The sequence below is a fragment of the Argiope bruennichi genome, chromosome 8, assembly GCF_947563725.1.
Source record: "Argiope bruennichi chromosome 8, qqArgBrue1.1, whole genome shotgun sequence".
In the NCBI taxonomy this organism is placed as follows: domain Eukaryota; kingdom Metazoa; phylum Arthropoda; class Arachnida; order Araneae; family Araneidae; genus Argiope; species Argiope bruennichi.
In genome coordinates this window covers 101,156,600-101,181,628 of record NC_079158.1, presented here as the reverse complement: position 1 = coordinate 101,181,628, position 25,029 = coordinate 101,156,600, and the positions used below count along the sequence as shown (strand labels likewise).

General features: G+C 29.9%; 1 protein-coding gene across 2 annotated transcripts in view; it reads right to left on the bottom strand.

The window, feature by feature from the left end:
- The window catches only part of LOC129980850 (homeotic protein antennapedia-like), a 788,317-nt gene that overhangs the window by 703,347 nt on the left and 59,941 nt on the right, over nucleotides 1-25,029 (bottom strand). Inside the window, exon 2 of one of the 2 annotated variants that reach the window (XM_056091282.1) lies at nucleotides 3,910-3,982. The exons of the other annotated variant lie outside the window; for it this stretch is intronic. The gene's annotated coding sequence lies outside the window, so the exon portion shown is untranslated. The remainder of the gene's footprint in view (nucleotides 1-3,909; nucleotides 3,983-25,029) is intronic. 2 annotated transcript variants of the gene reach the window in all.

Sequence of the window (25,029 nt, the reverse complement as noted above, 5' to 3'; positions counted from 1 at the left end):
ACACGCCAAATGAGAACTTTCGATTTTTCTCAACTGAGACTAAGTAAATTATTGAAAAATTAATTTTAACAAATTGCTATCTTTGTCCAACTTCAAAATGGCTGAACAGAATTGATAGAATAGAATTGGATAGTTTTTATCTAGTACATACATAAGAATGTGTGGATTTAAGTCAAATAATCTTCATAATTGAAACTAAGTAAATTATTGAAAAATCAATTTTAGTGTGGATTTAAATTATATAATCTTCACAACAACTTAAATTAAGTAAATAATTGGAAAGTCAGTTTTAAAAAATTGCTAATATAATGAACCTTTCGAAGATGCATTGTATGACTGGTCAAAATCTTATCTAGGACAAATTTTAGTATGTGTTCATTTAAGTCAAATAATCCTTACTAATAAATATAATAATTTTTTATTAAGTCAACACAAAATAACACATGCTACTACTGTTTATGAACTTACATATTATTATATAACAAGAAAATGGCAAAAATTCAGATACTCTAAAAGTAGCAGATTTAAGTTTATGCGGCCATAAATACTGCACACTATAAGGTCCCTCTTTTTATAAGATGGGCAATTTAGTTTCAAATTTCAGAACATTTTTCACAGCTACTCGCTTATATTAAGTAAATATTTTACATTGTATCAACTGTATTTCATTTGATTATTTCATTTATCCGTATAATTATAGAATACTCGATATCCATGTTTTACACAATTAAAGTAGATATTGAGTAATTAAAGTCGATCTATAAATATGTTAATAATTAAGTGGAATAATTAAGGGAATATACAGGAACCTGATCAATTATATTTATCCTAATACTTAATCAATCAAAATTTTGCAAGTTTTTTTTGCTTTTTTTAAATATTTATCTATTTGCTAGGAAAACAGCACTTTTAATCGAACTACTTGCGGCGCCTTCTTAACTTAGTGGCCTTAAGCCATGGCATAGTCGGAAATCCGCTACTGTATTCACTCAGCACTAAATATTGTCTTTTTCATTGACACGAACACGTAAGAATTCTAGGAATATAAGTTCTGCTGTTGTGTAAAGACAGCAATATACATTTAATATTTCCCAATACAAGAAAATCGAAGTGAATAAGCTAATATAAATGCAGAATGCTTCAGTTAAACTTGCGGAACGATACCCCTTGTTGAAAAATTGTCGTTTAAATTATTTGATTACTTTTGCTGTTTTTTAAAATCACAGTAAAAGCATTCGTCACAATGAATGGCAAGCTCAATGGGATTTTAAAACACACCTTATTATACCAAACGTGCGATAATATCGCCAAACAGGAAGCTATTTGATTCACTGAAAAAAATTCACTTGAAAGAGCTCCTACTCTGTATATCTCATGTTTAGCATTCATTCATTATACCAACAGTCTGAAGTACGTCGGTGTGTGTGTGTGTGGAAGGGGGGGGAGGGTAAAGCGTTTCTCAGTTTGAAGGCATCTGGAGCTAAATCTAGTGAATAGAATGAAATTAGTTTTCACATACAGACTGTGGATGGACAAGCAAGTAAATTCAAGTTAAAATCAGCGGGCGTAGCCTCTCGAAATTTTCACACATACCCTCCAATAATTATCCCCCTTTCTACATCAACTTTAGATTTTGGGAAGGAGCTGCGAATTTCTTGCATGGCACTGGCCAACAATAGTTACGAAATATGGAATCTAGGACTTTTACTGAATTTATCGCGAGCCCTTGTATTTTGGACGCCTTTTTGTCGACCAATTGACACGAAACTACAGTTGTAACAAGATAATATACCAAATTTCATTGTGTTTATGAATTTTTTCTTGTCAGGCGGATACTTTTAAATCTATGTTATAATTTTGTAAATACATGGGACTGCATAACAATCCTGGATAAGCTTGAGAACAAATATGATTCTTAGTAACAATTGTCCTATAAACTCTTCCATTTCTCAAACAATAAAACAAATTTATTTCACAAATTGAGCAAAAATTTATAAATCTTTTTTGTAGAGAAGTCAGTTTTTTTTTTTTTTTTTTTTTGTAGAGAAAACGGAAAAATTAAATAAATGCCAAGCAAGCTCTGTTCAGACTTTGACACTATGCATTATATACTTAATAATATATTATATATTCTTAATAAATTTTGAAGTCTGAAAGAAATTTGATCATTTTTTGAGCAAAATGAAATTGCACTATACTAAGACAAATTAAATAAACTCAATTAAAATTTTATGGACAAAATCAGAAATTAATTAAACCACACTGATTTACTTTAAATACTTACTGTTTTTGAACTCCCAAATTTTATAACTGAAAAAAAAATCGCTATAATTTAAAAGGGTCTGTTAATGTAAGAGAAATATTTATCGATTTGGTTTTTATTATTGCGTTTGATTTTCTTCCTGCTTATGTTTTACACATCTTTTTTTTAAGAACGAAAAAAAAAAAAAAAAAAAAACTCAACAGTTCATGACAGAAAGTGCTACTGATTAGAAATAATTATGAATGACAAAACATAAAATGCATTTTATTTCAACATCTACTTGGAAGAGTACACGGCAAGAAAATTATTCAGCACATTTCCTTAAAAAAGTAAGTAAGTGATTTCTTCCAAATAGAGAACCGAAACTGATCAAGAGAAACAACTATTCTTATTTTCAACAAGTGTCTCCACTAATTTTATTTTTGACCTTAGCTTCACCGACAAGAACAATAATCGTTAAATACACAAAGTAACATTAATCCCTAATGCATAAACCTTTACACCTTTGCCATAAAGGAGATTTTTATGACTTCGGACTTCCATAGCTTATTTTGAAGACTCCAGCTCCCTTTTGGCGATGTAGGATGCTTCGGCAACCCTCTACCCATTGCAAAGAAACCGAAAATTCTCTCCTCATCTGGTGGATGGCGAGGAAGTGATTTCCGCCATCCCCCGCGGCCACTGGAGGATGTCGATCTAATGGGCCGTGCGCCCTCTCTGCAAGAAAGAACGATAACCATTTCATATTTTAAACATGTCCAAACTGCACATCATCCTTCTGCGGGAAAAGCATCCGATAATCCATTTTAGATGGAATGCTAAGGTTTCAAAAGATTGGATAGCTCCGTATTGTGTTCCATCAGTGCTTTCAGTGGTGTAAGGCGTCAGTAGTACTTCAAAAATATCCACTCCTATGCAATGCAAAAATAGCCACTTTCTTCTTTCCGAATTTCGGTCTTCAACTTCGGATCGTGACATTGAATGAATGTAATCACAAGAATTTAGACGTCACAATATAATGCTGACACTAGTCACTAGTGGATTTTCCAACGTTATTCCCATATTTAAATTAAAATATGCCATTAAAATTTTGTCAACTGTTACTGAATTATATTAAAGCGTAATTTTATTTACCATTGTTCAGAGTTTCATTTTTTATTTTCTTATACTATATGCAATTTTCCGCTTTCAATACTTGAAACTTCTTTTATTTTCTTTCTCTATATAGGGAAACTTGTGTTGATTTTTTTAAATATTAACTATATTAAATTAGGAGAAGTTTAAAAGTTAAAAGTATTACTCACTGCATTTAGTTATATATTGCATTTATTATTTATATTCAAATATTATTGATTATTATGAAGTCTATTATTTTTTTATTACATTTACCCTTAAACCACTCTTTACAAAATATTAAACAATCAAAGAAGAACATCAGAGATTATTAAAGGTTGTAAAGAAAAAGATCTATTACCAATATTTTTTTTTGTTGTTGTTGTTGAAGAGGTCTTAGTGAGAACAAAAATGTCTAGGAAATGTCTTTTTACACCTGCACATTAAAAGTTAAATATTCAGGATGAATTTTAAATTCGAATATATTATTATCAAAATTGTGTGTAATTTTATTTCGTCTTCACCAAACCTACCTTATTCACAAAATTTGTGCACAGAATGAATTAAGCAGATTTAAGAGAAGTGAATCTTCAACTGGAAATTTATCTGCAAGAAAAATAAGACATTTTCTTAACACAAGATTGCATTAATAACAGATCAATTTTATTTTCAGTATCTTGAAATATAAACATAAAAAAAACAACAACCCCCAAACGGTTTCTTTTTGAACAAAGCAATTGAAACTTAAAAAAAATAAAAACTGAGAATTGTTTTCAAATTAACTTAAATCTCAGAAACGCCTATGCAACAACTTTTAACATACTAAGGTAGTCAACCATTTTCATCATTTGTTTCATCAACATCTTTATTTCTATTATAAAGAAAACCTGTACCGAAAAAAAAAATTCTTCATGACAAGAAATAATTGCCCGGGGGGGGATAAAAATTTGGCAATTTATAACAGATGGTTGAACGCAATAGAGGGGGGAGTAAACTAGGTGCGTAATAATTAAGCCTCCTTTATTTCTGCGGACCTCTTATGTGAAGCCACAAGCGATCGTTAACATGTGCTTCCCTATTCTACAGAGAAGGAGGAGCAACAATGGATGCCCTTCCCGTATATCTGGATTGACAGGGGGCTGTCAGCCAATAGAATTATAGCCTTTCGGAGGAGCAGAATTATGACCCACAGCTCGCGTCCCCCTATTATCGTTAGAGACGCCTTTGGAGTTGAAGGCCGCTGATTTGTAGGGTGGTTACACAAAGGCTTCCCTCAACCTAAAGTGTAATTAGAATTCTGCTGGGAATTTGCGAATAAACGGCTTCTGAGAACACCTACCTCCCCGCTTTTGGTCAGTGCGAAATTGTAATGGTCTCGAGGGGCAGCAAAGGTCAAGGCAGAACGCAACATTGCGTTTGGGAAAGTATGAAGAATCCAGTGAATTTCGGCCAAGATTAATGCAGGACCCTTAAATTTTCTCTGCTTCTTTGAAGGCTTTTTTTTTAGAGAGGCCTTTCGTGACTTCACCCTCCCCACTTTTGTTTATTCTTCAAATACGAAAAGGAGGCATAAAATAAATAATCGATGGGACAAAAAAATTATATTCTACCAATTATTTACCATAACATTGTGACTTTCTATTCCCAGTTTTCAGGGGAATAAATAAAGTAGTATAAGAAGTTACAATTGCATTTGTTTATTGCTATAATAACTAAATTTTATATTTGTTAGTATAAAAGGAATGTTGCAATATTTGGGTCATCAAGTACTCTGGGCTTTTATGATAAATTATTCAATATTGGGACAGTAAAATAAGCATGCTATAATTGTGGAACACAAATTTCAGAAAAGCGCTTTGTAACTTCAGTTAATAAACAAGAATTTGGGTTTTAGATTTTGTTAATTAAATATTTTACCAAGAGAACAAACATGTTTATGAAGATAAGAATAATTTTTTCTTTTGCATGACTTCGCCTATGAAGTGTTATATTTGAGCTCTTATATTGTGCACCGGTATGTATCTCAGAGTACAATTATTTTTAAATTTTTATCTATTTTTTTGCTTTAAGAAGTTGGTGGTCCAATTTTGGTATGTAATATTATTTACTTGAACAATTTTCAAGGTGCAATTGAAATCAAAATTCGATTTCATAGAAGACGAATTGATGTTATTGAATTGAATAGTACCAGTAAAACATTAGTATAATGATAAAAAAAATGTATGTATATAAAACGCAGTGAACTTTTGACATTAATTCAATTTCAACCCAATTTAAATTTCATATAAAAACGGGATGGAATTGCCTTTTTTTTCTTTTTTTTTTACTAATGTAAGATACTCCTTAAAACTTGATTACATTTTTATATAAACTACAAATTATATACCTTTAACTACAAACATTATATAAACAACTAATATATATATATATATACAGCAAAAAATATTTTTAAATACATATAAAATACTTTTATTTTTTTATAAAATTATGTTTGTATAACTGTATATTAGAAAGTATCTGGATGGATAAATATAGCAACCTTATCAAGATTACAATAAATTCAGATTCTTCTTTTTCTAACGGTTACCGGCGTCCAAATTAAAAATTATTTTCAATCAAATTATTATTATTATTTTTCATGCTTGCACTTACGTCATTTGGTCCAAATCCACTTCCATGTATCTAAAGAGTTCAGAAAATCATTCAAAACTAATGATTAGCATATTTTGATAAATTGTGCAAGAATTAAATTTTTGAAATAAATGCAGAAACTTGTTCACTATTAATACTCCTCAGTCTAAAATATGACATTTCAAAACATAGAAATGAATAGTGTAGAACAAAGGAGTCAAGAAAAACTATCTTCTGCAAAATCATCTGAAGATCGAAATAAAGTATCTTTTAGCACCCTAAATTTCATTATAAATTTATTTTAATGAAGTGAAGCCTCTGAATTGAAAGCAAAGTTAAGATTTTGATGCAGGATAAGCATTGTTTTTTAAAAGCCGAAAAGGGATATTAGAAATAGATTCTCTATTAAGGATGTAAAGTTGCACCTTTTTGTTATATTTTTCAATGCGTGAATGTTTGAATTTTGGTATGCAACCATCTAAAATAATAACAGGAACAAAAGTTAAACTACACATGAACGGCATCAAATTTTTATTGGATAAAATTTGATTTGACCATGGAGAAAAATAAATACACATTTAAAAATAATTAACCTTTATCGTGGCAAAATTGCTTTTTTGGAGAAAAGCAAAAAAAAAAAAAAAAAAAAAAGTATATAGTAGCTTTTTTAAGCTATAAAAAACATCAAAAAAATAAATAAAAAAAATCGTGTAATAAAACTAAGTTAAAAATTATTTTATAGTGGTAGTATATTTTTATAAAGTTGTATGGTATACTATACAAAATGAACATAAGGGTTAAAAAAACATTTAAAAAATAACGATAAACACAGTAACATTTAATTCTTTAAGGATAATCGACTTTTATAGATTGCATATAAGTAATTCAAAATATTAAATTTTTTAACTCATTAACTAATACTTCCTTATTTAATATTTTCACACATCTGACATTTCATTCAATTCAATGTAAAAAAAAAAAAAAAAAAAAAAAACCTTCAACATCATGTTTACTGTAGTAGAATTTATTTCGTCAATATTTCGCATTTAAAACTTTTATAATTTTTTATTTGTTATTTAGTTGCATTTTTTTAGAACTTCTTTGTTAATGTTTTCCCCAATTATTACATTTATACAACACAGGCAAGTGTAACTGATTGGCATAAGAGAGAAATTAAAACAAAAAGTGCACAATATGTATGAAATAGAAACATTTTATACAAAGATTTCTGCAATCAACAACTGTACAGATTATATATCGATTCTGAAGGACATGATCTAGAAGATGAAATTCATAAATTCTTCTGGCAGCATTCTAATACTATTCAGCTAATTAATATCAAGTTTCTATTCGATTCAATTTTTAATTTAACTACCGTACTAACTTAGAGAGTAAATTTCAGATTATATAACTGCTACATTTTATTGCTTTAAAGGGTTCAGAGTTCGAGCTTTCAAAGGCAGACAGGAAAAAACTCCGTTAAATATAATTCTTTCCGTCCTATCGGCTTTGCTTATTCTCCGATGTCTCCTGTTTTTGAGCCGGCGCTGTATATATCAAAAGCCCTCCGAACTGCGAATTCAACGTCTTTACGACAGCGCAAAGCTTATTTGGGAACTTTTTGCATAGAAATAGGCTGATTACGAACCGTTTTCAGATTCTGGAATAAATGTTTGCATCGAAATGAAGCGCGGTGTGTTCTCCCTCGACCTGGATCTCATCAATACCCCATGCAACAAAGAAAAACGTTTGTGTTTTTACATTTCACAAAAGTAAAAGACATATTAAAAGGGGTCGTAGAAAAATTTAAGCGACAAATTTTTCCGTATTATAAGAATTCTGATAGTAAAAGTAACAAAATCTTGCCTTTGCCTGATTTATTCATCACTGACATGAAAATTGGAAGAAAATTTTTTATAATAGTGTCTCTGCCTGATTGTTTAACACTGACATGAAAATTTGAAAAAGATTAACTTGAATTGAATTCCATCATTATGATCTTATCTGTGACAAATGAAGAGATAGTAATAATTAAATAATATAACGTCGATTAATTATTAATTTTCTCTTCTTTAAAGTATGATATTCTTTTATAGAAAAAAAAATGGTACAAATTGAAAAAAGGCAAGGTATTCGCTTTCAGATGAAGAGGCGTAACTGCATTTTTTTGTTGAAGACTTTACTATTGTGTTTAAATGAACAGCAAAATGTTGGAAATCATATTTAATATACCATATATTGTAGATGAATTTCAGAAATGCCATATAAGAAGTAACGAATTACATTCGAAATAAAATTGTTTGAAAAACTGTATTTTTTTAATAACCTTTTTTTTAATTTTAGATTCACTATCAATTATAAATCTAAAAGTTACGGTAGTTTCAAATAAACATAATATTATTTTGATAAGTAAGGGAAATTAAAGTAAATTTGAAAGAAATTTGACCAAAACAGGACTTTAATTCCAAAAATTCGACCATTCTACGCCAAATGGTATTGATGCAATCGTAATTTTTTGCACGCTAGGTATAAGGAATAAAGATCTATAATCTCAAACCTGAGGAAATTTTTGAAATGCAAGTAAATAAGGAAGAAAAATGTATGTAAATCTCTCTCTCTTTTTTTTTTACATTCATTTAAAACTATTTTTTCCTATACATGCCTATTAACGTAAAGATATTTAGTCAATAGCAGCAATTTTATCTCATTTCATTGCCTCTATTATTTGAAACCTATACTATAACTGTCAGTAATTATCAGTTTTAGGTTATGACACATTATGTTAACAGCGAGGGATTTTTATGAAAAACAAGATTAAACAAAATATTTGAATTTTTATTTTTGGCAGAAAATATCTTTTGAATCAATAATTAACTCATTTTTAATTAAAGTCAATCCATTTATCACATGTTTCATTTCTCTAAACTGATTAAACTACTAATACAATCTATAACCCTAATTCAAATAAACCTTCCCTTTATAGCTCTAATTCAACTAAAGCACTGGCACAAATGACGCTAGTAGCATTGATTTTAACTCTATAAAATGCTGTTTCGAAATTCCATAACGTGTCATTAAAATATTTATTAGCATTTTACGTTTTAAGTCTATGCAAACATTTAAATAGAAATCGTTGCTCGCAAAATTTTGAAAAACAGATCTTGTTATGTTTGATATATGCTGTGGGGATCCTACCGTCTTACCCTTAAATGATTTGTCGAAAGCCTTTGCAAGTTGATACTTGTACCAACTATTAACATCGTTAGGGCAATGACAATGAAACCAGTCTACAGCAATAATATTTTGGATATCTTATAAGCAGCCTATTACACTATGAACTGCGATTCCGTAGAAGTTTTGCTATTTATTGATGTAGCGAGAGGTCAGTTTTACATTCTTCTTTCTTTCTCTCCCTCTCTCTCTCTCTATTCCCCCCCCCCACTTAGCTCTTTTGAATATTCTTTTGTTTTTGTGAGCTCAAATCCTTTTATGTATATGCTCAATATTTTACTAATTTTTTTCACAGAATTGGCATGGTCTTTACTGTATTATATTAAAAAACGCACCAAAATATTGCAATTTTAAAACCACTTTCGGTTTCCAAATACTACATCCGTTCAGATTTGATACAAAGTATATAATAATTGTAGAACTTTTTTTTCTAAGACAGTTAGAAATAAAAAAAAGAAAGAAAGAAAGAAAAAGAAGGAAAAAAAAATAGTAAGAGGAAAAGTATAATCTACTTAAAAAGAAATCAAAAACATTTTTCCGCCGAAATGGTCGGAAATCGGCGTTTTCATCATTATCGGATACCTAAAACTGCATTTCAAAATAAAATTTAATAAAATTTCAAAATAATTTTTTTTTTGTACAGAATAGTGTAAACTAAATTTATTAAAAAATTTTCGTAATACTAGACTTTCAATGGCAACAAAAAGGGATACAAATTAAAAAATAGTCTCTCGTTTTGAAGGCTAAATAACATTATTGGGAGTATAATTAATTTTGATATAAAAGAAATCTCAGCAAAATCTTGAAATCTTTATGAATATTTCATTATTATAAAAGACAAATTTACATTAATACATTAAATTACATATAATATTAAATAATTTACATTAATATGCCCCCACACAACATAAAGTAATACATTGATTTTAAAAATTTGAAATCTTTATGTATAAAGAAATACATTATTACAAAAGGAATGCAAAATTTCTGAAACCAATGAGAAACATATTCAACGAAATTGAAACGGCTTTACCACTAAAGAAACTTAATTCTCTTTCCACATTAAACAAATAGCTGTATTAATAAATGTTCAAGGATCTAGTTTTATTTGAAATCTCGATTAAAGCTATGGTATTTTTTTTATAGTGGTGCATTGCCTAGAGAGAAACTTAAATGCATCGCAATCAGTGACATAGACATAAACGAGTATAAAGAAGTGGTGTCTTGACATAACAAGTATAAAGAAAATTGTGTGGTTCAGGAAAGAAGAGTGCGAATCTTTTCCTCGTCTTAAAAATTCATAGGATTTAGGTGGCATTCTATTTTTAGCTGAACTCAGATCTCAAAAGCAGGCAAATGAACGAAATATAATGAATCGCAACGATGTAGAGCTTAATCTATTAGATGCAAATTCGTTGTGAAACATTTTGATTTAGAAAGAGACACCACAAAATATTTTAGATAAAAATGGGCCTGAGAAAACTTTTTTCTAATAAAACAACGGGGAGGGGGCACAAAGTCAAAAAGCAATAAAAGATAAAATTATAAATTGAAAGTTCATTTTAAGTAAAAAAGCTAAAGGTCAAAGCAAAAACTTTGTCGGAGCTTAACAATCCGAAATCAGCCTAAATATTCTCCGCCTGGGGTTTTTTTCGTAATATAGGCACCAATTAAATAAATGATACCGAAAATCGTATGACTTATTTAAATTTCTCATATACATAATTTTATATTCCGAGCAAAACTTAGATTTCATAAATTTATAATTATCTATTCCAACTTCATAAATTTATATTCCAAAAAAAATTTAAATTGTTATACATTATCTAGAAACGAACAGTGGAGAAAAAAATCATTTTAAAAGAGACTATAATTAAAATAAAGTTCTTAAAAAGCAACTTTTTTATTTTTAAATAAGGTAAAAATTTTAATTATGATTAAATAAATCAGTATAAAATGACATACATTTTGGTGAGATGTGCATACAGATTTATTCTGCAGATGTAACAACACATAATTAGCTCGATTCATGATAAATAAAATTTCGTTGTTTGTTGACTGTTTAGAATTTAACATTGCAAATTTCCCTCTGAAAACATGTACCTTATATTCAAAGAAGATATATCTAAATATCAAGCAAATTTTTGTGCGATATCATTCTCATAAAGCAACTTAATTTGAAACAATTATTGAATATAGCGTCTTTATTTTTTCTTGGATTCTTTTATTAAGCGAGTTTATGAGTTGAACTTTGAAGAGCCTATACAAGATCTTTTCAGGTTAAGAAAAAATAAATTTAAAAAAAGAGGATAATTTTCAGAAGTTTTTTATTGGGGGGAGGAAAAAAGCACTCTCAAGTACTGAGGAGGGGGTAAATTAAAGACATGAAAAAAAAAAGCGACAACAGTAAAAAAAATTCTCTATTTTAAGCAAACATGAACTAGAGAATTTTTTTTCAATTCTTTTTCAACCTAATAATTGATGTGGTAATTTTATATGACAATAAATAAATAATAAAAACCTATGTGAAAGTACGATTTAGAAACTAAATATGTAATTAATTATTTAATGAAATGCCATCTTATTGTTTAAATGAAGAAATATATAATTATCTTCTCCAAATCATAAAACACATATAATTCAAAATTTATAATTATTGACAAATATTTCCAAACACTTCATCTAATCGGAACAAAAATGATTTTAAAACATTATTTACTTAGCAAATACTTAATGGAAGTACCCTTTGAAAGATATCTAACGGAAAGCAGGTAACAAAGATGCTTTTTCTGTCCGTTGTCTTTCAAAGCTTTTTTATAACAGATTCAATAAGTTTCATAAGTATCATAAGTTTATCAATATTAGATATCTTCGTAAATCTTATAACGAAGCTCATTAGACTATTAAATTTATTTCATATTTTTAATTATTACATTGACAAATGTAAAAAGCAAAAAAAAAAAAAAATTGTAAGTTTTTATTGACAACCTTACATGTAAGTTACTATGATGTCTACACAAATAAAGAATAGAGGTTACTTTTAGACTTCGAAACAATGCCCTCCATTGTTGATGAATTATTCTAATTACAAACCATACGTAAGTGATTTTTCCAGTTCAGATGAAAAATGATAGAGAAGCACATTGGAATTAAAATTGAAATTCAGGATGCTTTGAATTGAGTAAACTCTTATTTCATCTTTTTAATTCTTATATTGACAAATGCAAAAAAATGAAATTTGCAAGTCTCTCTTGACAACCTTACATGTAAGTTACTAGGATGTCTAAACAAATAAATATTAAGAGGTTATTTTTAGACTTCGAAACAATGCCCTCCATTGTTGATGAATTATTCTAATTACAAATCATGCCTAAGTGATTTTTCCACTTCAGATGAAAAACTATATAGAAGCACATTGAAATTACAATTAAAAATGAAATTCAGGATGCCTTGAATTGAGTAAACTCTTCGCCGACCCCTTTGGAAGCACGTGTTCCCTTTTCGAATTTAAACCCTTCCACCCTCCATGCCAGGGAAGGAGATTGTCCCAGATGCCTCTCGTTCTCCGCAGTTCCAGGAATTTAATTAATGCATTCCCCCTTCCACCCCCTGGCGCTTAATGGACGTGCTCGGCAGTTAGAGGGATTACCGTAGATGCCGTTATTTTAATAGAAAGAAAAGGCGCGGGCCGTTGAAGAATGTGCGAACACGACCCTTTCGCAACTCCTAGGGGAGCCGCCATTTTGATTCATCTTCCATTGTTCCTCTAAGTACAATGAATAAAACATGAGGGGAGGGGGGATTCGCCTGCAGAATTTCGCTCGTCCTCCGACAATCATAGATGCGTGAGACAAGGATCTTTCGCAAATCTTGCATTTCACAGGAATTTAAGCTGTGTAATGCTTTGTCTGCATTCTGTGGAATTTTTTTATGTTCGGTAAATCTTACAGAATCTTTAAAACTGAAAATAAAATGATGTTATTACCGGGTATCATTACCTCAATTCGAAATTATCTGATTAATTAAATGCAGTAATAATCAATATTAATGGAGTAAATAGATTTATAATCAATATTAATGGAGTAATAATCAATATCAATGGAATAAATGGAGTGATAATCAATATTTATGGTGTAAATGGAGTAATAATCAACATCAATGGAATAAATGGAATGGTAATTAATATTAATGGTGTAAATGGAGTAATAATTAATATTAAGACTAGATTTGCTTATACGATATTTAAGCCGCTTGAATGCAATAGAAGCAATTTTTGCGATTGGGACAACATGGGAATAAAACATTAATGGTTTTTTCACATTAAAATTTTGTAAGGGCGGAAAATAAAACCATGCTCCGGGTATCATTTACATTTGCTACGCCATTTATGACAACTTGAGGAGAAACTCATTATAGCCTTGGTATTAGTTATCCTAACAGAAGAGTTTCTTTACTAGACAGCCTATACTGAGAATAGAGGGAGTTCTAAAAGAGGCCAAGTAAATAAATTTGTAGTAAAAATAAGTCCTATGAATTATAAAATACTAGAATAATAAACACTGTCAAATTTAACAAACTCGGTCTCTATAGCTGTAACTGTATATAGACTATAGATATTGTGCCACATTGTCGTGAGCCATAATAAATAAAGCTACTTACTACACTATTAAAAAATTTCCTAAATAGCTACCAAAAATCTACTCAAATTAAATTATAAAATACTGTTAAGTTAAAAAATTATATTGAAATGGGAAACTAACAGTTTAGTAAAAGAGAGCCCTCATAATGTACCACAAAATGTCAAAATTTGGCAAACCAGGCTCCTTTAACTGTAACTGTATTTATACCTGCTTACTACCTTTTAAAATAATATTGTGCTATGTATTCATGAACCATAATAAATAAAAATATACGAAAAATTCTTAAATCGCTATAAAAAATAAGCTCAAATCAAAAAATACTGCTAAGTTAAATATGTTGAAATGTCTTATGTTGAAAACGATAAATATATTGAAAACGATATGAAGCAAAATCGAACAGTTTAGTAAAAGAGGATCCTCATAATGTGCACTAACTAGTACCACAAAGCAAAATTCGTCACTGCTTGCTGCATCTAGAGACTACGTAATCACACTATAGAAAATTACACACCACTTTATTATTGCTGATCACATTTAACATCGTCATACTGGTGATGGGCAAAAAGAATAGTAAAAATAGGAAAGATGAAAAACGCGACAAATATTATTTCCCACTGGGTTCTTGTGTAGTCAGATTCTCCATTTTATGATAATATTTCAGATGTCATTTATATATAATCTGTTAGAATAATCTAATCTTTTTACAACGAATATTAATAGAAAGATTTATGTATGATTTAGTTCGTGTTCACAGGATTCAAAATGCGTAGGACTTTTAATAGATTAAATAGCATAAAAAATATTTAGAAATGTTTCAATAACACTTTTTACTCTAAATTTCATACATCATCCCTCAATAGTCAATATTGTTGCATAATAAGTAATTTTTAAAATAGTAACAGTAAGTAAAAGGTTTCTACGATAAAAGTATTTTAATTATATATAATTATAGATTTTAATTGATCAACTTTAATTCAAATTTATAATTTATGATTTCTTTATAAATTTTATTTCCGTACTCATTCATATCGATTTACGACACTAAAATGGAAGAATAAAAAATCCTGACATGCAAGATTAACAGCAGCAACAACATAAAAATTCTTTGAATAATAAAATTGCCACTACAATAAATGTAATTCTACAATCGTTTAAGTTCTTTTTTCATTCTCTTCAAATATCCTCTCGTAAAAGTTTGAAGAGAGAATGCCATTTCAATTATCGGTCTCGTTATCTGATCGCAGTTTAAAATTAAGAGACCCATTTCTTAATAAACAGTAATGTTGCATCAAAACGGGATATTAATATAACTAAACTAAATCCCTTCTTGTCAGTTATTTATTTTGTGGCTGCAATGTAACAATTATAATTTTTCTTATAAAATTGCAGTGGCTAATTTTAACAGTATACTATTCTTCAATTATTAAAATATTAGAGTGAATAATCTAAAATTTTAAAGAAGATTTTATTGCAGGATTGAACGTTAATGAATTAATGAATGAATTTTATTGAAAATTAAAATGCATTAAGCGATTAACAAATTTAGTCTTTTGTATGTCCGTGTTGGTGCTGAATGCTGCCTGTGAGCAAAATATATTCCTAGTTTTATTGCAGTATAGTCACATATTTCAAGTCTGTTATGTGAGGCACATTATACATAACAGAAATGAGTAAACATGTATAGTAGTATAGCTTCACTTTGAAGAGTAAACAATATTAACTTCGTGATTATAAACTACAGAAGATTTTTTTTATTAATTTGATTTACAACAGAATCAAAAGCTCCATATATCGAAAATCTCTATATATTGGGCTTTATTCTCATTAATTTTGGACTTCCAAAAAAAAAACAGTTTATGTTATCTATACAAATAAAAAAGGAGAATGTATGTAAGTCTGAATAGATGTGTCTTGACGATATCTATCGAGTAGACCATTAGACGGAGCTACAGAATTTGACTCGAATATAATTTGTATGGTAAGTCTCGGAATGACTTTATAACAATTCATATAACAACTTTTGTTAAAAACTAGGCGAAATAAATTTAAAATGATATTTTCACATACTTCACAATGAATTTATAATTAATGCCATAAAATTCAAATAGTTTTCAATGCTTCACCATATATCTTATTTTGGACTTTTCTTCTTCTATTAACAGCAAAGTTGTGAACATTTTTTAAATTTATATCGATTAGAATTCGTCTTATAGAATGATTTTCATAAATTGCAAATAATAAATTAAAGATAATAAATTGCAAAAAAAAAAAAACTTTCATTTATTTAAAAATTTTACTACTCTTTTCTGTCATATAATTGGACGTATATGCATATATTAATGCCATTTCAGCTTGCCGTTTTTGCAATCTGAATGAAAATGAGACTTTTTACTATAAAAATTATGAAACAAATTTTGGTTTAATTTTATATAAAAACTCCCATGCTGAATGATTTCACTAATATAAATTATATATTTACTTTCATTCTTTTTGCATATGCATTTTTATAACATTTACTTTTTACATTTTCATTTGCGAACCTTCATTTTTGAGCTTCATTTATTTTTGAACTTTTTTGGAACTTTTCAATCAAATTTACAAATTACGTAATATTAATAAATTCTTAAAATAAATTTCTTTAATAATTTAAATCAGATTGTGATATAAATAGTTCACTTTAATCTTCAAAAATCACTAGGGCGTAATGGCTTTGAATAAAAAAAAAGGTAATTTATTAATTGTGTTATTTTTAATGAAATTTTAAAACTATTATTTAATCGATATTATATCAATTAAGTGATATATGGAATTTTTTACCAATAATCCAGCAATATTTTCAATTCGATATACAGAGGTTGGATAGTATTTCACACTGTTTTCTCTTTCGCCCGAGAGCTCACAAAAGATATTTTCTAACCCACTGAATAAGAGCAGTAATGCCATAAGAGTAAATGCCATTTACTTTTGCAAGTAAGATAAATTCGCCAGAAAAATAGAACCTCAATGGAAATAGGAGATACTGTATAACAGAATTGCTCTTATATGTGCTCAATATGGTTTCATGTGCTTAATATGAATTTTCTCATAATGTGGGATAAGATTTATCACAGGAAGGTTAAAGATTTATAAATGGGAATAAGCAGACCTAAACATACATATACATAAACTTTGAAATACTCAATTTTTGGTCCATTTATTTTGTTTTTATACAGTCATCAAATCTTTTTTTTAATTATGGCATTGAATCTTTTCTGAAATCCCTAACAAAGTCAGTTTCACTATTAATATTTATTTTATAAGTGTCTTTATAGTAAATTGTATTTTCTAAACTGTCTTTAATTTATATCCTGTCTTATATTATTTATATTTCTTTTCTTACTCTCCATCCAACAATTTTATTTATATTTTATATATTCGGAAACTAAAACTAAATCCAATATAATTATAAAACAAGGTACTTCGCTTTCCCTGAACTTCTAGGCCACTGTCCATAAATCAATGCTAAAAAAATTGGTGTTAAAAAAGAAAAGCTTTATTGTTATAGATTGTAATGTCAACACTTCAGTTAGCTCATAAATCAAATTATGAAACTATTCAATTAATTCTATGACATCTAAAGTCAGTGGGCTTGTCTATGACAAGTGCCATTAGAAGCAACAACAACAACAATGCTTTATTGTTAAAATCTGTTATGTAAACAATTCGTAAGACTTCATTATAAAGCTGTTGTATTAAACAGTGCCTTAGTGTTAATCTAAATATTTTAGTTAATTTGTAATATTTAATGAAAAACAAACTATCTATATAATTGTCATAACAGACCATTCGTTTTGATTTGTTGAATAGATAGTAATTATAATTCAAATAAGTTCTCCCAAACAACTACTCATGTGAATGGATTAAAGAAACGTGAGCGAAGAACCCCCTGCTATCTTAAAAATTACAGCAAATTATTTTTCTGCATGTTTTCAATAGGGCAATGACATACGACTCTTTTACTGGATAGATAGAAATTATAATTCAAATAAGCTCTCCCAAACAACTACTCACGAGATTGGATTAAAGAAACGCGAGCGAAGAACACCTTGATATTTTAAAAATTACGACAAATTATTTTTCTGCATGTTTTTAATAGGACAATGACATACGATTCTTTTACTGGATAGATAGAAATTATAATTCAAATAAGGTCTCCTAAACAACTACTCACGTGAATGGATGAAAGAAACGTGAGCGAAGAACACCCTGCAATTTAAAAAAATACAACAAATTATTTTTTTGCATGTTTTCAGTAGGGCAAGACATACGATTCTTTTACAGGATAGATAGAAATTATGATTCAAATAAACTCTCCCAAACAACTACTGACTGAAAGGATTAAAGAAAAGTGAGCGAAGAATATTTATTATTTTAAAATATCACAAATTACCTTTTTTACATATTTTCAATTGGACAATGAAATACTATTTAATACCAAGAATCTCTACCACTCAATGTCTTTCATAACAACAGAGGTGGACACAATCTGTTTGCTTTTCAGGTAACTTCCAGGAAGGTCTCTGAGGTCACTCCTCCTACCTGGAAAACCATTGGAGGAGAGGAAGGACAACGTATGACGGAGGGGGAATACCGTAACCAGTTTCCTCCGAGACTAATTAGGAACTGGGGAATCGGAAAAAAGAGACTAAATGTGGCGCGAACATGGACGTGACATTGATGGACCGTCAGGTCACCAAGGAGAGACATTCATCAAAGGTTGGCAAAGGCGGTGCTATTTCATCTCCTGCATTCTTTGGCCTCTGTGCTTATTCATAAGGAGTTAATGAAGGTCATTTCAAAAAAAGCACTGGGCGTTATTTATCCTTCGCTCCTGCCACCTATGAATTATTTTGAACAGTGGGCGGATAAAAGCATTTGAATTATGTAGAACAGAAGAGAAGGATTAGTCACTGTGCGTTCATTTCTTTGTTGGCCCGATTCAATGAATTCCTTAAAAAAACGAGTTAGGAATGTGGTTGGATATTTACAAATTTGAGGCGTCATTAGGTCAAAAGCATTTGAACAGAAGAAATATAATCTATATGAAGGAATAAAATTTCAAATTTATCCAAATGGACTGTTGTTGTTTTGTAAATCACGAGCCTTTTCCAAAAAACATGTTTTTAAACAATACATTAACTATTTGAAACAGCAATTTATAAATATCTAACAACTTACAACTATTGTACTATTAATATACATCCTATTATCCTAATATAATCTAAGTGATAGGAATATGTTTGAATATTTACAGATTTGAGGCGCTGGTAAAAAAATATTTGAATAGAAGTATGTTCCATGTCGAGGATACAAATTCTTCCAAATGGGCTGTTGCTTCCTCATAAATCATCAGCATTTTGCCCAAGAAATGTTTTAAAACAATAAATTTGTAATAGCAATTTATTAATATCTAACAGCTTCCAACCATTGCACTATTAACATAGGTCCTTCTATTACGATAATACTTTGCCAGATAGTGTGAAAAATATCAACTTAGATAGCAAATGGTTGAACATATGCAATGGTTGATAATATGTTAATTCATTAATCTTAACATATAATTCCAGTCATAGTAAATTACTGCGTAAAATTTTGAAGGAAAGTATACAAAAAGTTGCAAGACAGCATGTTTTTTTGTTTCTGTATCATTGAATGAAATGGTTTAATCAATATATGAATTGATATGTAAGGCCAGGGATTTATTAGCTAAAATTCCTATGTGAATTTTTCTCATTTCCCAAAGCCTTCAATGGCTGATCATAAAACCTCAGCTTCAGGACAGCTGCGTGATAAATAGCATCAAAGATCCACCGCTTGTGCGCAGCTTTGTTTACCTATTCACAGGAGTCAGACTCACAGGAACTTTGTTTCTAAAAGCAAGGAACCACAAGAAACGCAGTAATCTGGACATTATAAATGGAGAAAAAGGTGGCGTCCTAATTACCATGGATTAAATGACCACGCGCGGCCTTAAATAATCCCTGATACTTATGATATTGAGATAGTCCTCATATTTATAATAATGTGATTTCCTTTGATTATTATGCTTCATTAATATAATTCCATTTGATTGCAATATGAGTCCTCATTGTAAATATGAGAACTCATATTACAATCAAATAAAATTAATTATCTTCAGCAATCTATCTGGATGTGATTATTATAATTCATTAATATAATTTCATTTGATTGCAATATGAGAACTCATATTGCAATTAATTATCCTATACCATCTATCTGGATGTGATAGTAAACGTATTTTATGCGCACTATTCTAACTGTTTAATGTATTCAACAACAATAATGCATATTCTGCAAAAGTCGATTTCAAGTTATGAACCATAAATACTTTCTCTTTCACCGTGGAAGTACTCAAAACGTATGTATTCAACAATATGCATATTCTGCAAAAGTCAATTGCACATATAGACCATAAAAACTTTCTTTTTCACCCTTGAAAAGTATACAAAACTCAAATTACATCGACTGTTTTGATTTTTTTCTTGCCATTAAAATGTAATCCATCAGGGTTTTTTCTATGCTTTCTTGAATGTATGTAGTAGTTTGCCTGAATTCGAGCCTAATGAAATTCGGGCAGATTTATTCTATATTAGGTTACTTATGAAAAGCCATCATTATACAACATCTATTAAATCTATTTTTAAAAAGAAATTAACAAAAATGAAACGAAAACCAACAATACCCGTACTATTTCGTAAAAAATAGCATACATTTCAGTTTGGCATTCATTACTCTTTCTTGCATACATTTCAGCAATTAGAAGCGGCACGTACCGATGCGAAACACATTTCAGCGCAAGCGACAGGGGCCAGTGTTCCAAATCATCCTCTGACAGGCAGGGCGTCCGGAATAAATAGCTTCGGAGCTCGAAAAAGAAGAACGCGTGATTTATTCAATCGCGGAAAGAGCGCTGCGGAGATAAAAATGAATTAAAAACACATTGAAAAAGATCCATAAAAGACGGCGAGGGGAAGCTGAGTCCACAAGAACTTCATTAAAAGTGCCTCTTTGCTCACCATGCTTGGCGAAAAGGAAGAAAAAAAGATTTATTTTCGTCGTGAGAGATGGCACTTTTTCATTCAAGTTTTCTTGGAAAAGCAAAAGGAAGGAGCAACCACGATCTTTCTCTATCTCGAGACCGCGGACGGAATAAAGAAGAGAAAGGGTTTCTTCTCCTTTGAAAAGAAATTGGATCCCCACAAGAAGGATTTCAGGATGTTAGCATACATCAGTGTGTGTGATAAAGTGTTGCAAATGACGCAAGTTGTTTTGTGGTGGCATAACTCATGTCTGGTGGTCGGATAAAACAGCGGGGAAATAAAAACTTTAGAGATTATGATACGAAAAATAATTATTCAAATCATTGAAATCTTCCTCATTTCTTGTCTGGATTGTTCTGGAACACTCAGTTTCTACTGGCGAAATGGCTCAATCTTTTAGTTTCAAAACACACTTCTTGTAACTTAACCTGGCATGGAGGAGTAGTTAAATTATCTAGTTAAATGCTTAATTCACTTTCAGACAAAGTGTTTATTGGACAACTCACTTCATTTATTTTAAGAGCCGCGGTGGTCTGGTGATAAGCGTCAGAGCTGTAGGGTTTCAGGTTCGAGACCCGATTCTATCGAAAAGCTGTCGTGTAAGCGGGTCTGGTGCACGCTAAATGTCCGGATCAAGCGTCCTCCCGCTGGTGTGGCATAGTGTGATGAGAGGGGTGCCAGTTCAGGTGTCGTTCTCGGCATCTGTCCGCAGTTCAAATTTATGAGGTTCGTCCCACAATAGCCTAGTTTTGCTTTAAAACGGGACGTTAATGTAACTAAAACTAAAAAAAAAAAAAAAAAAAAAAAAAAAATTGCAATCATTTGAATGTGTTTGGTTCGAAAATATCTACGAGGCAGCAACTTGTACCTGGTATTTCTGTGCAATTGCTTCCTACTTTTTAATTTCCGTAATTTTGTTCGAAAGACTAAAGTTTACGATTGATCAAATGAATTTTTCAGATGTCTTCTTTATTAATTTGTGTACCGCGTTGTTTCCATTCATAGCAATTTCTATTAGTGTCATGGAATTCGAAAGTGTCAAAAAATGACTTGGAACACTGGCTCCTGCCACTTGCGCTGAAATGTGTTGCGCATCGGTTCGTGCCTCTTCGAATTGTTGAAATATATACAAGAAAGAGTAATGAATGCAAAGTTGAAATGTAAGCCAATTTTTACAAAATAGTGCGGATATTGTTGGATTAAATTCTTTATTAAAAGTAGATTTTAATAGATATTGCTTCGCTCCTGTTCCCTTTGATTATTATTTTGAAATAATATTAAGCATTTTAAAGCATTAATGTTTATGCTAAATTTGTTTTTTAGTATAGGTCTAAATTTCTTGGTGGTTTCTTTTTCTTTTTAATTTGTCTCCTTTAACACTTGATTAGTTTAGTTTAGTTTAGTTATATTAACGTAACGTTGTAAAGCAACACTAGGGCTATTTTAGGACGGACCTCGTAATTTTGAACCGCGGTCAGATGACCCTTTAACACTTGAATGATAACATTTGTATAGTGTAGTGTTTAGTATCGATAAAACTCTAACTGTAACTGTGACTACAGAATTAACCTACAGAATTTAACTGCATTTTTTAATCAGGAAAAATAATTAAAAGAAAAAAAAACCTTCAAAATTTACTAAAAAAAAATCCTACATCCCAGTTAAAATTCCATATCGTTGCTTATCAGAATAATGATACAATGGAGGAAACAACTGCTGTTCTGCCACATTGTATAATATTCATAAAAATAAAAATAATGATGAAAATATTATTCAGTACAAAAAAAAAAAAAATCGGCAATCTAACAAATTCCAAAACATTACATTACAATTTCCAAAATAATTTTGTTTATTAGAAAATGCTATATAATTGTATTCTTTGTAATTTAAATAAATATACGTTTATAATTGATGAAAAAGAATTTGATACCCAGAAGTAGAGTCATGTTTTTTTTTTTTTGTTTTTTTTTTTTGCGGCTTTTGAGTTGAATTATAAAGTACATACAAAAGACAAGTTTTAAATAAGGAAAATCGCATACAAAAATTTCATTCTTTGAAGAAATACGAAAGATGTTCTTTCTATTTTGTAACACACTCTTATTTTGTTTCTTCGGAAATAGGATCAAATAAAAAAAAAAAAGTCCAAGCAAGATATGTATAAGAATTTGTTAAGGCGGTAGACAGGCGTGGCATTTATTACCGAATGACAAACCAAAATGCAAATGCAACACTTGTTTATCATTAGATAAACAATGGGCGCGGCTGTGCCTAGTCCTAATCTTTAACATTATTGATCCAAAAGGAATTATATATACATTCTCATTATATTTAGAACGAATGCGAAAAAAATATAATGCTATTCCATCGAATATAAGAAAAAAAATATTGAAGACTCAAGGGGTAAGAATCTCACAGCTTTCTAAAAAGATAGCTTAAATTTTTGAATTACTCAAAAAGGACGAAGAAAGTACAATAACTTTGTCCACAAACAGATGGAAGAAAAAAATGCTAGAAAGTATAAGCGCGGATCAGATGGACGTTCATTATTTCCTAAGTTTGAAGACATCATCAGTAAACAGAACAGCAAAGCGTTTAGTTGTTCACAATGCTAATAGTCAGGCCATTTGCTCTTGTAGGAGCACCACAATTAGAAATGTCATCAGAAGAATTAAAAAAAATCATAATTCTAGACAGATTTCATTTACCAAGATTAATGCGATGAAAATTATCGAATTGAAAATAAGAGACATTTCGAAAATAAGTTTTAATTCGTCTGCTGGAGTTTAATATGGATTTTTGAATGGTACGAAAATGTCAATAAGAGTATGGTAGTGTCAGTTAATAGATAAAAGAGAAAAATGCTTCAAAACATGAATCAAATCAGCTAGATATTCATTATTTGCTAAGAATTATTAGAAGACATCACCGATGACTAGATTTCTGACAGAATAATCACTTGGCTGCTTGCAGGCTACAATTCAAACATTTGTTCTTGCAAACAATTACAAAAATCATCAGAAGATTTCAAAACAACACAGTTCTAATTTTCTGCAGTTTATTTCAACGATATTTACCAGATTTTGTTTGCCTGAATAAATGAAAATAGTTGCATTAAAAATAAGATACATCCCCAAAATAAGTTTTGAAGTTTCTTTTGGAGCAAAATTCAGTTTTCATACCCGAAGAAACATATCTAATGCGTTATTCTATAGTGGAACAAATATTTTAAGTTTGAAGAACAGAAAAGAAGCCTTTTTTTATGAATATTGATTTTCCAAACTTTTCAACAATGTGTATGCGGAAAAACTTTTAATAATGTTTGAAAGATAAAGAGACAGAATGCTGAAAATGAAATTCGAATAACATTATGTCAATGCATTGTGAGACTAGATATTTCATGCAAAAGATATTTCATCCTTAACGGCGGGCTTTCTTAGTTCCTTCCTCTATAAATCATTAAAGTAAATAATTTAAACAAACTTGGATTTCCCTTCATTATTAAATAAACCGAATAATCAAATTCTAACTGTTTGATTAAGCGATAGCAAATTTATTTGAATTAGACGTTATTATCTCAAAGCGATATCGATGAATTATAATTTTGAAGTCAGAATAAATAAAGCATCTTTTTCCGCAAATTTCATTTTAATGATATAATAGTTTTAAGAAACCTAATCTTAGTAGCAAAGAAAAAAAAAAAAAATTGAAATTGCTGACAGAACTTCCAGAATTTTTTCCTGCTTCTAATTTTTAATTTTTTTTAAAGTCTGTTTGTTTCTTATGGCACTTGCTATGGACAAGCCCGCTGTTACTAAGACAGTGATTTTAGCAGGTGGGGGAGGGTCTCTTGTTTGCTTAGTAGCGCCAACTAGGGCCAAGAGTACGACTTTGCTACTCACGCATCACTCATTCGCTTGCACAGCCCCTTTTTACAGGAGGGTATATTCACACATCTCACAAACAGAACAACGGAAGAACAACCATGCCCAAACCGGGACGAATTCATTACGCCCAGATCACGGGGAAGACGCGCTACCCCTATGCCAGGACG